This window comes from Aplysia californica, unplaced genomic scaffold, assembly GCF_000002075.1.
Source record: "Aplysia californica isolate F4 #8 unplaced genomic scaffold, AplCal3.0 scaffold00715, whole genome shotgun sequence".
Taxonomy (NCBI): Eukaryota; Metazoa; Mollusca; class Gastropoda; order Aplysiida; family Aplysiidae; genus Aplysia; species Aplysia californica.
This window is the reverse complement of record NW_004797985.1, coordinates 98,358-103,093: the sequence shown is the minus strand read 5'-3', so window position 1 is coordinate 103,093 and position 4,736 is coordinate 98,358. Positions and strand designations below refer to the sequence as shown.

The 4,736-nt window shown below is 43.0% G+C and overlaps 1 long non-coding RNA gene across 1 annotated transcript in view; it reads left to right on the top strand.

The window, feature by feature from the left end:
* The first annotated feature begins 3,758 nt into the window (after positions 1–3,758).
* The window catches only part of LOC101847907, a 7,410-nt gene continuing 6,432 nt past the window's right edge, over positions 3,759–4,736 (top strand). The window contains exon 1 of the long non-coding RNA XR_004859162.1: positions 3,759–3,783. This is a non-coding gene — a long non-coding RNA (putative uncharacterized protein DDB_G0271606). The remainder of the gene's footprint in view (positions 3,784–4,736) is intronic.

Genomic DNA, 4,736 nt, shown 5'->3' with positions numbered 1-4,736 from the left:
GTTTGCTTTTTTTGTTTTGTTTTGTTAAGGGAGGTGAGTGGGAGGAGGGACAACTGAAAATATTAAACCACACAACATCATAAACTTGTCAAAATATTTAGAAAATTGACCTAACTTAGAAACCAGTTGCTTTGTCGAAGAGACTGAAAACATTAGACATTTGACAACCCCCCCCCTCCCTCCCCTCCAAAGACTGGTGACTTCAGGCGATTCCTAAAGAGGGGGACATTAATTATGTTCTAATGCACAGCAGAATTGTAAATTATTATAAATGGACTGATTCATAAATGTCATTCTCATTTGTCATTGCTTGAACTGCAACAGGAAACTGCTGCTTTTTCTTTCCTAAGCCTTACTATAGTCTTATTTCTCTCTACTTCTTTTGTGTGTTTCTCACACTCAAGTGACCTGCTATTTCCGGGTTGCCTTGATAGTCGAAGCAGACAACATGCTGTTGAAGCTAGAGGGGTGAGCAGAGTACGTCTGTTTCCCTCTAAGGACTTTTCAGTTGACATCCACCCCTTGGCGCTTATATGACCTTTTGCAGTTGCCAGCCCTGTGAAGCCTTCATCATCATCATTATTGCCTTTCTCACCCTGGGTCAGAATATAGGCCAGGAACAAAGACTTTCCACCTCTCCCTATCCTGGGCTATTCGCTTGATGTCACTCCATGTTTTCCCACTTTTCTGTACATTCATTTCCGTGACTCTTCTCCAGGTTCCACGTTGTCTTCCCCTTGATCGTTTACTCTGTGGGTTCCAATCTAACACCTTCCTTGTTATGCAGCTGCTTGACTTCCTGACAGTGTCCAATCCATCGCCAAGGCCTTCTTCCCACATCATCTCTGTCTGGACTCTGGCTCGTTCTTCTTAATACTTCCTCGTTGGTGATCTTTCCATCCATCTGATCCTTAGTAGCTTCCTCAGACACTTGTTTAAGAAAACTTGGATCCTCTTTACGCACGTCTGAGATGCGTTCCACATCTCACATACATATAACAAGATTGACTTCACATTTGAGTTGAAAATTTTAGGCTTTGTTCGTAGTGAGATATATCCTTGGTCCTCCAAATTCTATTCAAAGAAATAAATGCAGTCTGTGCCTTTCAAATGCTGGACTTGATTTCAGCGCCTGTTCCTCCCTCTCTGTCAATCATACTCCCGAGATAGCAGAAGGATTCGACGCTTCTAGTGCATTTCCCTCTACTGTGACCTGTTCTTTTCGTAATACATCTATCCTTAGGACTTTTGACTTTCCGGGGTGGATGCTCAATCCAACAGACTCTGATAGGCTGTTTAAAATTGTTGTCTTTGCTTGCATCTGTTCCTGAGTGTGTGACAGAAGCGCCAAGTCATCTGCAAAGTCCAGACCGTCCAACTGTGTCCATGGGGTCCACTGCATACCGTTTCTGTGTCCTCTTGAGGTTTCCTTCATCAGTCAGTCGATTGCCAAGATAAGAGGAAAGGTGGTAGTAAGCATCCCTGTCTCACACCGGTTTTGATGTCAAAGCTGTTTGTGAGCTGGCCATCATGTATAACCTTATAATGTGTCCCTTCGTTCATGCTCCCAATGAGGTTAACCAACTTCTGTGGGATTCCGTGATGTCTCAGTATCTTCCACAGTGTTGCTCAGTCTATGCTCTCAAAGGCTTCTCATAGTCAAGGAAGCTGACAATCCACTACAGGGACTGTTCCACAATGCTCCTCAGTGTAGCAACCTGGTCCGTGGTTGACCGGTTTTTCCGAAAACCTGCCGGTTCATCCCGAAGTCTTGGATCCGTTGCAGACTTGATTCTCTCCAGAATGATTCTGTTGAAAACCTTACCTGGTATTGAGAGAAGAGTGATTCCTCGGTAGTTGCTGCAGTTGCTGAGATCCCCCTTTTTAGGAAGTTTCACAAGGTGTCCTTCTTTCCAATCCTTAGGGAACTAGCTCTCATTCCAGATCCTGGTACACAATGGGAGAGGGGGATCTGCCGTCACATTGGCATTTGCTTTAAGGGCCTCGGGTGGAATCTGGTCTGGCCCGGCCGCTTCACCGTTGTTCAACTTCTTAATGGCATCCAGAATGTCTTGTTTCGATGGAGCATTACAGCAGATTGGTAACGCATTTGTTGCTGGCAGGATGTTTGGTGGGTTACTTGGTGGAGACTGTTGAAATGCTCTACCCATCGTCTTGACTGAGTTTCCTTTCCAAAAATGTTTTTCCCTCTAGGTCCTTTAATGGCACTTCTGATTTCCTATACTTTCCAGAAAGAGTCTTTGTAGTCTGGTAAAAGATTCGCATGATCCTTCCTGCTGCTGCCTCCTCTGCCAGCCTGTTAGTGAATTCCTCCTTGTCGTTTCTCAGTGACCTCTTTGCATCTTTACCTGTTGTCCTGTACTGCTCCAATGTGCCCGCTTTTGATCCCCTTGTCCTAATAGCTTTTGTCTCTGCTTTCGGTTGTTTTCTAAAGCTAATCAAACCCAATGACCGTTGGCTAATTCATTATCTTCTCACCGAGTATATCTTGACATGTTGAAGCAAAGACTTCTTTGACCTTGGTCCAATGCATCTCCACTTCCATGTGCTCCTCAACAAGATTCGCCAAGGGTTGAAACCTGCTCCTTAACTGCAGGTGAAATCCTCTTTCTTGTGTCCATCTAAAAGACTTACTTGGAACGTCATTCTTTTGGTTCCTGTTCTGGTTCCGTGCTTTTTGAGACGAAGCTTTAGTTTTGCTAACAGCAGATGATGATCCGATCCAATGCCTATTCCTCTCTGTACTGTGACATCTTCCAGTGAACGCTTGAACCTACGAGAGATACAAAGGTGATCTATCTGGTTCTCCGTCATTCCATCCGGTGATACACAAGTGGCCTTGTGAATCCTCTTGTGGGGAAAAACAGAGCCTCCGATGACAAAACTGTTGAAAGCACATGTGAATCGCTCACCGTTCTCATTCATTTGTCACAAGCCATTTTGTTCCATGATTCCCTCATAACCTACGTTGTCCTGACCAATCCTGGCATTGGCATATCCGATTATGATGTTGACATCCTTCCTTGATAGTTTGTCGATGACCCCCTGGAGCCGGCTGTAAAAAGCATCCTTGTCTTCCTCCGAAGCTTCATATGTTGGGTTGTAAATCTGTACTACGGTCATGTTGATGCTCTTATTCCTTGTAGTGAAAGAAGCCATGATTATCCTCACCTCCTGTGGTTCCCATCCTCTAAGTGACTTCTGTGCATACTTACTCAAAATAAGCCCAACTCCCTCCGCATGGTGCTTGTCTTCCCTCCCAGAATACAATATTTGTTCCCGCGAGCTGAGCTGCTTCTGTCCAGACTGTATCCAGTGGGTTTCGCTGACTCCTGGTATGTGCAGCCTGTATCTCTTCATCTCTTGTGCCACCAGAGAACTCTTTTCTGCTTCATACATTCAAACATTCCACGACGCAATCCGGAGAGACTTGTTCGACAGAGAAGGTTTCGGGTCAGAAGAGTCCTTTCGGTTTTGTCCGCTGTCCTTCATTGTTCCTGCTGATACAGAAGCTCCTCCGTCTCTCACGAAGGAAAAATTATAAGGCCAGTAAAACCTTACTAAAACTAAAAACTAAGAAATTTGACGACTTTGACAGAATGGTCAACATCCTAGTAGACTACGTAACCATTGAAGTTCTCGCCAACAAATCCACTATTTGGAGCTGATTAGAAAGAGGTCAAGCTTATTTAACGTTTACAAAATGCATTGTCTATACTTTCAGATATCACCCAACGATGAAGATGAAAATCTGCCTTATACGTGAGTATGCTAGGACTATACCAGTCTATAATGAGTATATTTTTGTCAATCATTTGGTAATCGACGGCGCTCTATGTTTAATGAAGATTCGGTAGAATGAAATTCTGGAGACTAAGAATGAGAAAAGAAGAGAGAGATTGAGATATTAAGAAAAGAAGACAGAAAGAGAGAGAGAGAGAGAGAGAGAGAGAGAGAGAGAGAGAGAGAGAGGGCGGATGGGGTGGAGTGGGTGTAGACCGAAACAGGAGAAGAAAGACAGCGGGAAATGAAAATATTCAAGTAAGATCAAAGCCTAACCTTTATATTTCCCAAATCGAGATCAGCTTGTCATTGCATAAAACCTGCATCTCCGGCGGAAGTCTTACGGATTTAGATGAGTTCAAATGAAACCAAAAAGTATCGATTCGAAATAACAAGTGTAAGAGATGATAAGATAAGATAAGAATGCATTGTTCATGTGGGACATTTTCTGAAGCTGTCCAGGAATGGTGAAAAGACATGTAGATATATTCGCAGAATTTAAATTGCATATTAGGCCAGGCCCCAACTTTCTTTCAATAAAGAATCTCCCGATGGAGGGAAAAATAAATCTGACAAATTTACAACATAATATTACATCAGACGCGTCTCTCAATAGCAATAAACCAACCACATGCAGGAATTTATCACAGATTTTGAAGGCCAACATAACGCTAACTTGAAAATGCGTTGGAAGACTCAGTCGCAAAAAAGTAACATAATATGTGAAGCGTGCTGACAAAATGAGTTACTTCTCGCGATCCACAAACGGATGTATTGACCAAAAGTCAACATTATAGGGTTCGATTAGTAGATTTTCTACTGATGCCACATTCTTTTTGTATAACGTGCCTTTTATTATTCCATACTTATACATTGTGAAAAGTTCATCCAATAGCGAGATTTATCTATTTCCATAAGGCTTGAATCCGAGA